This window comes from Petromyzon marinus, chromosome 46 (genome assembly GCF_048934315.1).
Source record: "Petromyzon marinus isolate PM22_M1 ecotype Great Lakes invasive population chromosome 46, UKy_Petmar_22M1.pri1.0, whole genome shotgun sequence".
In the NCBI taxonomy this organism is placed as follows: Eukaryota; Metazoa; Chordata; class Hyperoartia; order Petromyzontiformes; family Petromyzontidae; genus Petromyzon; species Petromyzon marinus.
The window spans coordinates 9,438,192-9,451,372 of NC_133712.1; positions in this window are offsets into that span (position 1 = coordinate 9,438,192).

Sequence of the window (13,181 nt, forward strand, 5' to 3'; positions counted from 1 at the left end):
CTGGGCTGGCCCGGAGAGTCATTGTCCTCGCAGCAGCCCACTCCCGCACCTCCGATTAGCTCGGTTGGCTACGTACGGTGTGAAAAAAGTTCAACACACACACACACGCGCTCGTGCCGCGTTTCCACGCCAATTAGAAACCAGTCACAAGCCGTGCCGGAACGGTTCTTGGTACAGCTCGAGACGACTAATTTCGCGTCCGTGCCAACGCTTCACTCCGTGTGCTCAGCTCCTCTCCTCGATTAATTCTGCGGCCAGAGGGAAGTGGTACTATTTATTTATTTAAACACACCATTTGGTGATGCTGCTGTGTTGACTCTGGTGCACAAGCAACAATTAACAACGACAAAAAAATCGAACCACATTCGTCACTGCCTCTAAAATGAAAAAAATATAATAGGTGAGGTTTCTTCACAGCGTGTAAATTGAGCTTTCAGAGAGGTGATAGCATATACACAGTCAATGATGTTTAATGCTTGCTTGGGTTCGCTTATGCTATCCTTCGCAGTAATCCATTATTTCGGTAATTGCTTTTGTATGTTGAACTTCTTTTGCACCGTACGTAGTCAATCGTGCTGATCAGAGGCACAGGAGAAAGGACAAACTAAACACAAAAAGTCGTTCTAAAGAAGTTAGTTTTCAATATAGATTAGAAAGTGCATAGCTCTCGTGGCTTCCCAATATCAAACGGAAGAGCGTTCCAGACGGCGTAGGAGCCGCATCTGAAAGCGCGCGATACAGTAACCGTCTTTGCTCGATGGCCAGCCAAAAGCCGCCGCTGTTGCGAGGATGACCGGAGTTTGCTTCGATAGATAAACAAATAAAGGGATGACTCAGAAACCAGGGGCGAGGCCAAATGGCGCCCAATCAGAAAGTTTAAAATCTGTCTGATTTTTTTGTTACTAATTGGAACACGCGGACCCTGTGAATGTAGAGCATGAATAAACTAAACCAAACTATTTTACCAGGTCAGGCCCACTGAGCTGTATAGCTCTGTGACAAAAATTGTAGCTCAACGAAGTGGCTTATCGTGTGGAACTTTGTAGCAAGCAAATACTCCCAATGCACGATTCTACATGTGGAGTGAAAAACCGCAGGAGCTGGGGAAAAATCCACGCCACCACGGGCAGAACATGTAAACTCAAAATATACAATAGGCGTCAGGGTCGGGATCGAACCCACGACCTCCCTGCACACCGTGCGAGGTAGTTAACATCCCGCCACCGTGTTACCCAAATGATAAACATCGTAGGCTCCTGTGAGAAATATGATGTACGAGTGATCTCCGAGCCAAGCCTGGGATGAAGAGCCTGCTAGGGAATGATACGCAGATCGTGTTGCCGTTTGCTGTAGTGACACGTGTGAAGCCGCAGCATAAGGTATGTGTGAAGAATGCAGTGATCAAAAGAAGCGCCAAGATTTTGTAAATACATTTCAAGTAAAACCATTGTGTAACAACTGGGATAACATCTCTTCATGTTATATTTACATGTACATCAGCGTCTGTGGTGTTGTGTGCGTGTGCGTAAGTGTCAATGTCGGTAGTGGAAGTGTAGCGGACTGTGCTATGGACCCGGTGACCTTAATTCCAGTGCCGCTCATGGCCAACAGTTATAGGCTTCCTGTGGGTCGACTCAACCTCAAGTGAGGACCTGGTGCGACGTGCAAAGATCGTCATTCGGCCGGGCATGGCCACCCAGTCCATTGTGTAAGATTCTGGCCTTGCCCCTACAATTTAACACCTAGTAGGCTTTCTCGAGCAATATTATCTGTAATAGAGGGTTTTTGGGTTTCATCGCCGTAAATATAAATGTCATTAAACCCGCCACCACCCAACACAGTCAATAAGTAAGGTTTGTTGCGTAAACAATACGTGCCAATTCGTTACTAATTCAGCACACCGGTGTTTTGGCGAGTAAACCGACATTTACAATTCGTGTACATGTTGTGCAAATTTAAATTGTAAATGTGTGGGTTTTGCTCTCCAACACACCGCTGTGCTGAATGAGTAACGAATTGGCATGTATTGTTTACGTAACAAGCCTTACGAATTGGCCTTGCCCCAAAAGGCTGTTTGGGCTAAACGAGGGATCTTTATCTTTACGAAGGGTTCAAGAAGGCAGAGGGGAGTGCGATGTAAAGAGAGCCGTGTTCGCGTGAATTCATAAATGTCCGAAGTGAAAAGGAGGAGTTGGGAGGGGTTGTCGGAGAAAGGAATTGTCGTGCACAACTACTTCCACTTCCTCTTGAATTAAAATTTCTTAATCGTCTTCTTGAAAGCGGCCTTCATGTTGCTGTGCAGTTTCTTTGCTTGCATTTTCTTATTCGCCAATAATTTCTTGAATGTGTCTTTCCTTTTGCCTGCAAGGAGACGGACCATGTTAAAGTAGCAGCGAGCAGTGTAGAGTGGTGACTTTCCCGACGCCACACAGAGACGGAGCACAACTACAACATCACTCGGCGAGCCTTCGACGTTAACACAGCCTCGACAGTGCCATGCGGTGGGCCCTTGAGCTGTGACTTATTCACACAAATCCAGGCATTTGAAACCACAACCTATGGTGAAGTGTCAAGTAAAAGGTCTCGTGATATCCTAACCCAGTGTTCTTCATCGCAAGGCCTGCAGGCCACTGGTGGCGCCTGTTGGCCTTTAGTGCGCCCCCTGGCGTGCGGCCCCACCAATACACAACATGTGACAAGACCTCCCATCATTGTGCTGTTGTCAAACCGCAATAGTTTCAAATGTGTAGCGGAACCTCATACTAATGGTGTCCTATCTGCGAAAGAGGCCCCCATTTGAAAATTTGTGAAAAAACACTGTCCTAGCCCGTGTCACACCCTGTGTAATATATAGTATATATAGCATATTATATATAATACATAAGTAGTATGTTCCCTGGGGAGATGTCACAGACAGGAGTCATTGTGGAATGTCAAAACATAGTTGAATACCTCGCCTGGTATACCAGAAGTCGTGGGTTTGATCCCGACCCTGACGTCTGAAAATGTGGAGTGAGCATGTTTTTTCCGTGGTTATGTGGATTTTCCTCCGGGTCCTCCGATCTTTCCCTCCACATTTAGAAACATGCGTTTAGAGTATTTGGCTGCTGTATATTTCGACGTGAAAAGCCAACTATGTTACTTCTGAAAAAGAGCTATGTAGCTCAGTGGGCTTTAACTGATTAAATAAATATAGTTTATACAGTGAAGGAAAAACGTATTTGATCCCCTGCTGATTTTGTATGTTTCCCCACTGACAAAGAAATGATCAGTCTATAATTTTAATGGTAGGTTTATTTGAACAGTGAGAGACAGAATAACAACAACAAAATCCAGAAAAACGCATGTCAAAAATGTTAAAAACTGATTTGCATTTTAATGAGGGAAATAAGTATTTGACCCATCTGCAAAACATGACATAGTACTTGGTGGCAAAACCCTTGTTGGCAATCACAGAGGTCAGACGTTTCTTGTAGTTGGCCACCAGGTTTGCACACATCTCAGGAAGGATTTTGTCCCACTCCTCTTTGCAGATCTTCTCCAAGTCATCAAGGTTTCGAGGCTGACGTTTGGAAATTCGAACCTTCAGCTCCCTCCACAGATCTTCTATGGGATTAAGGTCTGGAGACTGGCTAGGCCACTCCAGGACCTTAATGTGCTTCTTCTTGAGCCACTCCTTTGTTTCCTTGGCCGTGTGTTTTGGGTCATTGTCATGCTGGAATACCCATCCACGACCCATTTTCAATGCCCTGGCTGAGGGAAGGAGGTTCTCACCCAAGATTTGACGGTACATGGCCCCGTCCATTGTCCCTTTGATGCGGTGAAGTTGTCCTGTCCCCTTAGCAGAAAAACACCCCCAAAGCATAATGTTTCCACCTCCATGTTTGACGGTGGGGATGGTGTTCTTGGGGTCATAGGCAGCATTCCTCCTCCTCCAAACACGGTGAGTTGAGTTGATGCCAAAGAGCTCCATTTTGGTCTCATCTGACCACAACACTTTCACCCAGTTGTCCTCTGAATCATTCAGATGTTCACTGGCAAACTTTAGACGGGCATGTATATGTGCTTTCTTGAGCAGGGGGACCTTGCGGGCGCTGCGGGATTTCAGTCCTTCACGGCATCGTGTGTTACCAATTGTTTTCTTGGTGACTATGGTCCCAGCTGCCTTAAGATCATTGACAAGATCCTCCCGTGTAGTTCTGGGCTGATTCCTCACCGTTCTCATGATCATTGCAACTCCACGAGGTGAGATCTTGCATGGAACCCCAGGCCGAGGGAGACTGACAGTTCTTTTGTGTTTCTTCCATTTGCGAATAATCGCACCAACTGTTGTCACCTTCTCACCAAGCTGCTTGGCAATGGTCTTGTAGCCCATTCCAGCCTTGTGTAGGTCTACAATCTTGTCCCTGACATCCTTGGAGAGCTCTTTGGTCTTAGCCATGGTGGAGAGTTTGGAATCTGATTAATTGCTTCTGTGTTCAGGTGTCTTTTATACAGGTAACAAGCTGAGATATTGGAAAACATAATAATTATGAAGTGTTAAACCAGGGGCCATCCAGGGGAGATGAGGCGAGGTGGGTCGATCACTTGACCAAGATAAATGTATTCCATAGAGAAAGAGAGTCTCTCAACCGCCTTTGTCTCCCAGCAGGAGGTGATAGAAATTGCATACGCATGCAGAGGGCATCTCCCCTTAAAAAAAACACAAACACCACGATGGAAGTACTGTAAACAATGCTACAAACATACATTGAGTCACTTACAGAATCATAACTACAAAGTGGTACGGTATCAAGCTATAGGTAAAATAAAATGTTTAACTTCGAAACCCCCAACACACCCCTTTGTGAGAGGAAAAATAGAGAAGAGGGGGGAGAACTCGACCGGACAGGGGGACCCCCCCCCTCCTTCCAGATTAATTATTGCAGAGGGTTGGAGAAGAAGGACACACTCGGGGACAATCTGGAAGCATCTGTTCCCTTTTGATGGCGGGATAGCTTGAGGAAGGCGACAGGAACCAGGCCTTGATTAAACTTATATTACTTCAATAAATCAGAATACGCACACAGGCCGGACAAACAGCTGTTCCCACAGGCTGAGAGCGAAATCAAAGGAAGTTCCGGTCCTTTGTGAGAAGGCGAGCCGAGAGGAGAGATTTTTCAGATATAAACAGCGACACGACACACACAGCGCAGCTCTGCAAGGATTGGAGTGCTGCGAACGACAGAGAGACTGCGACGGGCAGGCTCCGGGGCATGGCCTCGAGATCAACATTGGGTGCTGTGTCTCGCAGAGAAGAGAGGCGAGGTGATGTTCGGTGCTGAGTCCGGCATGGACCGACAGAGTATCGCTGGAAGTCTTCTTTGGTTCTTTCGGTAAAGTCACGTAGAATGAGAATAAAATAATAAAATAACACAATAAAATTATCACGACGTTTCGGCCACATTTTATTATTTTATTCTCATTCTACGTGACTTTACCGAAAGAACCAAAGAAGATGAATCCTTGCAGTCACGAAAGCTTTAAATCGAAAAATCACTGGAAGTCTTATTCTACAGTTATCCTGATGTTTTGAGTCGCTTGCAAAGTCAAGCATTGCGATAAGTTGTATTGTACTAAGCTATCAGAGTTGTGTAAGAGGTGTGCGAATACAATTTACAAGTTTTGAGAGTGAGCGCCAGCTCCCACAAGCCAGCAGTGCTGCGAACGGCAGGCTCCGAGAACCTGCCCCCGTGACTGGACCATCGTCAACGAGCTGCATCAGCAGAAGCCACGAGTCTACGAATCATCAGCGACCAGGCGATCACAGCCACCAGCGACGGAAGATGACCAACCACAGAAGATAACTGCCAGCCACAGAAGGCGATCAGCCACAGAGGGCGATCAGCTACCGAAGAGTTCCGCGACGGCGAGCAACGTCAAGCAATCAACGTCGAGAAAGGGCAGGAAAGCGCCAAGCATCGACCCAGCCAGCATCGCAGAGAACCAGCTGCACGCGCAATCGACACCGCCAGAGAGACGGAGCAGGAGAGAGCACTCCGCAGCGTCGCCAGCGTCGCCAAGCAAGGGTGTCAGCTGCCAGTGGACGAGCTGCGGGCGCTACCTGAAGACGGGATCATCGCGCACCGACGGCGAGCGCCGTGCCGACTCTTCCATCCAGCAGTGGACAGAAACTGTGGCCGCCCGTGTGAAAGAGGGAGTGCCAAGCTGTCCGTATGATACGCACACACCCACACATTATAACGCAAAGAATTGATCAAGAAGATAAACAACACTCGCATATAAACACATACCCGGACTAATAATAAGAAGACTCATGATAACGTGCGTCAACTATTAGCTGATAACGAAGAACATTGCTGCCCGTCGAGTTACATTAATACCATTGTTAGAAGTATTTAAGTCATTCGTTTTCGTTAATTGCATAATCTTGCCAATGAATTAATTGATAACTACTCTTGCTTTAGGAACAGGTTCCTTCATTACTGTTTGTGTGAATACTGTTACATTCATTTTAAGGACCTTTTCCTATCGCCGTATATGCTCGTGGTACTCTGAGGAATAATCGATTGTTCTGTTACCCAGTTAACAAACGTGATCTTTGAGGGTTAAATGTATGGATCAATGAGGAGAACATCTCCAGGAGTACTGTGTTGACAATTCCAAGCATAAGAGTTCGCATATTAGAGTGTTAAGGTTTTGTTTAGAAATTAAAATTGCTTAACACAGAAGTGTCTGAGTGGTGCCTTCCTAAGTTCATGCGTAATAATCTTAATTATAAGAACTGTATCCTCCGGTGAGATTTGAATTTGGAGACCTGACATAAACACACTAAGACATAATCAGTAAATGTTAAAACGAGATAATTGTATTATCCCGATTGATATTACAACCCTAGACAACGAAGCCAAGCTTAATTTAGCATACTTACATCACACTTGCATAACTTCATACAATTCTTTGTATTATCCCGATCGAGAATACGACCCAAGACAACGAGGCATAGCTTAATTATCATAACGGCTTAGCATAATCGCATGCAATTCCATAACTTAATACAATGACATCCATAATTAGCATAATTTATGCGAAAAATTTCACAAATTAGCATAACCTCGTATAATTACGAATTTTTTATTTTTCATTTAATTTTTATTATTTTTATTCAATTTTCAAGACCCGGCATATACAACACCGCCGACACACACGCACATATCAAATTACACACACACAGACTCACACACACATCGACCTACACACACACATATGGACTTACACACACACATAGCGATGCACACACACCTCGACTTACACACACACACATCGATTTACAGACACATTTACTTACACACATCGACTCACATACACACATCGACTTACATCGATTTACACACACACACATGGACTTACACACACACATCAACAACAACCGCCATTCGCCACGAAGTGGCGGTGACGTCACCACGACGCTTGTGCCAGGCCATGTGCACCTTGAGGCCACATGAAGTGTCGAACGCCCGCGGGCAGGTCATGGGGCAGACCCAAGTGCCACGGGTCGACTGACTAAGATGACTAGCTGATGCACCACCTGTGCCCCTTACTGTGCCAACCTGCTGTGCTTTAGCTACCCGGCGCGCCGCTCGTTGTTGTGAGCGTCGCTCCTCCGCCCTCCGTTGTTGTTGGAGGGCGGCTGCCTCCAACTGCCCAGTAGCGTCCTCCACGAGCCTCCTCCACAGAGGCCGATCTTGACACCGCTGGTACCAGTCATTGGCAAGTCCACTCAGCTCCACGTCCTCCTGTACCACATCACTCCATCTCTTCTCTAGCCGGGGGCGCGCCGGTTTAGCCTCCTCGATCCGGCCGAACAAAAGCTCTTTAGGCATGCAGTAGGTGGGCATGTGAGCTACATGACCCAGCCAACGCAGCCTTGCCTGCCGGGAGGAGCTCACCGATGGGACCTTGTCCAGATATTTCAAGGATTTGTGAGCTCACACAATCCAGCCTGGTCAAACCCAGGATGGATCGTAGGCAGGCTAGCCTAAATTTTTCTAACCAGCGAAGATGTTCCATTAGGGGGGTCCACGTTTCGCAAGCGTAGAGAAGGGAGGGAATGACTGTGGCCGAGAAGACCTGGAGCTTAGTGCGGAGCGACAGACCAGGTAGCTTCCACACAGCATTACGCAACTGATGAAAATATATTGCCGCTCGACTGATTCGGTGTGAGACCTCTGCTGTTAAACTGGAGCCGGTCATAAGCACACTGCCCAGGTATGGTAAACTCTCCACTCTCTCCACAATTCCCCCATCACCGATTGGGAGTTGTGGAGAGTGGAGTGTCCGATGGTACAAAATACCCAGGCAGGTGCTTAGTTTTGGTGGGGCTGATGGTAAGGCCCCACCTCTTCGTGGCACGCTCCAGTCTCAGCAGCAACGTCTCTAACTCCTCCTCTGAATGAGCAGTTATTACCAAATCGGCATACATAACGTGGTTGAGCAATAGGGAGCCATCCCTTGACTGCACCCGGGCATTGATCAGCCTCCCATTATATCTGTACCAAATGGAAATTCCCCCAGTACAGCTATTGAAGGCTTCACGAACTACGTGGTCAAAATAGATGTTAAATAATGTGGGAGCCAGAGTACATCCCTGTCACACCCCAAGGTGTACAGGGAATGGCTCTGACTCCCGGCCCCGTAGTTTTACCCGGGCCCACTCACCATCATGAAGGTCCTTAATGATCGTGAGCAGAGGGTCAGGGACTCCGAAAGCATGAAGAACAACCTAGAGCCCAGGCCTACTGATGGTATTATAGGCCTTGACCAGGTCAATAAAGAGATGTAGGTCTTGTTGGAATTTCCTACACCTCTGCTGTAGCAGACGGACAGAAAATATGGCATCTGTGCAGGACCGCCCTTTCCTGAAACAACCGCATTGGGGCTCTGCAAGCCTCTCCTCAGCGTGCCTAGCAAGGCGATGTTGAATAATCCTTGCCAGGACCTTTCCCGGCACACTGAGGAGTGAGATGCCCCTGTAGTTGTTACAGTCTGTGCGGTCCCCCTTCTTAAAGAGGGAGACCACCAGGGCATCCATCCAATCCTGCGGAACCTGCCCAATGGTCCAGACTGTTGTTATGATGTCATATAGGGCAGTCTGTGCATAAACGCCACCCTCAGCATTTCGCTTGGGAGATCATCTCTGCCCAGTGCCTTTCCAGGTCTCAGTCTCCGGATTGCCTTCAGTACTTCCTCAACAGATGGCACCTCAGCCAGCCACTCACAGGGGTGACTTCTTCCAATATTTGAGGCACCGCAGCCTCAGCAGGGTCATCCCCACTTTGTGCTACGATGTTTTCCTGTCTGAGGGATTTCCCCTCCCCCAGGACCTTACAGAAATGCTCAGAAAATCTGCAAACCTGTTCCAGTGGGCCGGAGATTGGATCACCGTTTTTTCCCCGAGTGATGGTAATAGGTGTGGCGCTGTAGGTTACTTTTTGATGGAGTTAAATAGGGATTTGTGATCGCGGGCCACTGAGGCAGACTCCATCTCCTCAGCAACCCGCGACCACCACCCATCCTTGCAGCTCCTCATGGCTCTCCGAACCTCCGAGCGAAGGCTGCGGTAAGCCTCCTCATTCTCTGACGTGGGATGCTGTAGCCAATGAGAGTGGGCCTGTTGCTTTTTCTCAACTATCCTGAACACCTCTGTCAGCCAGTGTCTCTGGGGAGGTCTGGACCGCGTACCCAAAGCAGCCATTGCAGCTGCATGAGTCACAGTCCTAAACCTCGCCCATTTACCCTCGACATCAGGAGGAGTGGGAGACAGTGCCAACCCCAGCCGGAAGCGATGATGAAATTCTCGCTTGCAACTTTCATCAGATAACTGAGACCAGGCCACTTTAGGTTGGAATGGGGTCCTGGGTGTACACTCACCACCGGAGTGGAAGAATAGCAGGCGCATCTTACAGATGACTAGTCGATGGTCAGAGGGCAGATCAGCTCCACGGTAGGTCCTGATGTCAAGGACATGGGCTCACATCCGCTGGTCCATCAGTATGTAGTCCAGCAGATGTTCTTGCTGGGACCCGGCATGTATCCATGATGTTGTGTGGATGCACCGATGCCGGAACAGCGTGTTGGTAATTACAAGCCCATGGGCTGCACAAAAATATAGCAGCCTCCTACTGTTGTTATTGAGCTGATCTGGCCCATGCCCTCCAATCACTCCAGACCAGGTGCCAGCATCATGACCAACTCGGGCATTGAAGTCACCCAACAGGATGACTTTATCCTGAGGGGCCACTTTAGCCAGCACCTGTGACAGGTCATAGAAGGCATCTGACTCATCGGCTTTGCCTGCATCCCTCCACGATGTTCGTCTTCGGTGGGGGCATAAGTAACCACGACCACCACTCCTCGCCTCCGGTTGATGGGAAGGCAAGCCCAAAGTAGCCTGGGGCTTACAGCTTCCCACACCGCCACGCTCCCACGCCCCCTTCATTATTTTGTTCAAAAGAAGAGCCACATCCTGTTGTTTGGCAGTCTCCTGCCCCGAGTAGAGGACTGTCCACCCCTCATGGTGGCAGGAGCCAGAACCGGTCCACCGGACCTCCTGAATGCCACAGAGATCCAGGCGGTACCGGTCCAGCTCCCGACAGAGGAGTGGCAGCCTCTCCTCCACAGTGAGCGTTTGAACATTCCACGTGGCCACACGAAATGGCTTTTCGTTGTTTCTGGAGGAGCCCCGAGGGTAAATATTCAATCTCCTGGCTCCGACAATTGGGGTTTGGCCAGAAGACATCATCGATGCCTGTTTTCCCGGGGCCTCTGGTACAAGCTTATTAGTTACATATTTAACGTGTGGTTTAGCGGTAATTTATTGAAGGTGGGGTTACCAGCCCCTCGCACCCGTCCAGAGCCCCCGTTTAGCCATTGTGGTGGTTACGAAGTGGCGCTGGTGGCACGCTGTAGCGCGCGCTGGCGTTGGTGGCGCGCTCTGAAGTGGCGCGCAGAGGTGGCGCTGGTGGCGCGCGTTCCCTCTCCTTGAAGATGCGCGAACGCGCCCGTGCTGGTTCGCTGACAGCAGTTTCTCTCCACTGCTGGCTGAGCTGCGCCGGCACGCTCTTGCTTGGCGGTGCTGGCCGCGCTCTTTCCGCTGCTGATTGAGCCACGTCGCACGCGCTCTCTCTGTGGAGATGCTGAGGTTGTTGGTGGCTGGCCAAGCTTTTCCGCTGCTGGATGGCTGGCACTTGATGTAGGAATAAAGTTTCGAGTGATACTTCGTCCCTTCTCTGGACTCACTTTCGTTGATACATCGCGACTCAGCGATCCTCGCTACTCAGCGAGGCTCGCGCTCCAACGGAGCCAGCCGTTCGCTGCGACTGCTCGTGCCTTGTCGACTTCTTGAACCGTTGATCTGTCTTGACTGAACTTTTTGAAATGCGTCACGCCATCTGCGTTATACAATCCTGGGGGGGAGGAGGGGGCGACCCTCTTCCCTTGACTGGTTTTATGGTTTATTACTCATCTCCTGGATTTTCTGGTGTAATGGCCCTGTTACGATGAGCATCTGATTTCCCTGTGTGGCTGGCTTACGTGTTTTATTAATTATTTTTTTGTCACTTAAAAAATGATATATATAACGGCAAATATTCTTGTTAATATAAATTTTGGAAAAGCCTTATATATCCAACACACACACACATCGACTTACAGACAAACATATTGACTTACACACACACATCGACTCACACACACACACATCGACCTACACACACACATCGACTTGCGCACACACATATGGACTCACACACACATTGGACTTACACACACATGGACTTACACATCAATTCACACACATACATACATCCACTCACACACACACATAGACACACACACACATCGACTCACACACACACATCGACTGACACACATATTGACTCATTCACACACACATCGACTTGCACGCACACGCATCGACTTATGCACACACACACGGACGTACTAACACACCCATCGACGCACACTCACACACACTGTCTATAATCTGTTGCCTGCTTCTTTACCTCGCTCAGTGTACTGCCAGTCTTTCATGCAGACTGTATCCTGCTTTTTAAGCTGCTGACCGTATTGCCAGCTTATTATGTCGACTGTAGCAATGCTTATGTAATTGAGTCAGCGTACTGGCAGTCTATAATATAGACTGTAGCCTGCTTCTTAACTTACCTGTGTGTACTGCTGCTCGATTATGTAGACCAATTCTAGCTTCTTCAATGCATTTCTATTGTTTCGATTGCTCACGTCACGCTATTTACTGATATGTAGTACTGCGATGCTGATTACTATGTTGTACTCCTAAATACGTTGGACTTTCTTAGCTACAGCCGATTACATTTCGTCTATCATTTTGTTGCATTGGTGCGAAAATCAACCATTTCAAATTTAGCGTACTGCACCTTTTTCCACCCAAGCAGGCAACACGCAGGGAGGTTCATTGCCCCAACTTTTGTTGAGGTTGCTGTTCTTACGGTGGGTGAGGAACATGGCAATAGAGGCAATGTGCTTCGATACCAAGGCAACACCATCAAACGATTTCCTGAGACAAACAGAGCATATGATGCCCTACAATACCACATTTACTGTCACAAGGCCCAAATGGGTACCACGTCCAGATTCCTCAAATTATCAAAGCTACAGGACAAAGACGTCATAAAACCTCTAAAGACTTTTATTCCTTCGTGCATACGTGACTTTACCGAAAAAAAGCAATGAGTCATTTGCAGTCACGAAAGCTTTAATTCTTTATTAACACACTTCTACGGGGAAGTTACCTTTGCAATTCTGTCCTAAACGTGGTGTGCCCCTTACTTGCTCCTGCCCCCTCCCCCCCGCCTCTGCTGTGTAGCAGCACGTGCTTCCTCCTGCTCCTCCCCCCGCTTCTGCGGCTGTGCGCTTTCTCTCTGGCCCCTCCCCCCCCCACCTTCACTTATTATTTAAAGCTTCTGTTCATCCGACTCTTTTTTCCTTGCTTCTCTGTCCGTCCTTGCCTCTTGGTGTTTCTGTATATGTATTTCTGACTTGTGCCTCGTATTTGTTCACTCTGTCTATGCTGATATGTTCAATCCAGAGGTTGAACACGAAATTTAACACTTCTGAAATTCGTGGTCCGCCAGGTGAGTGTCTAA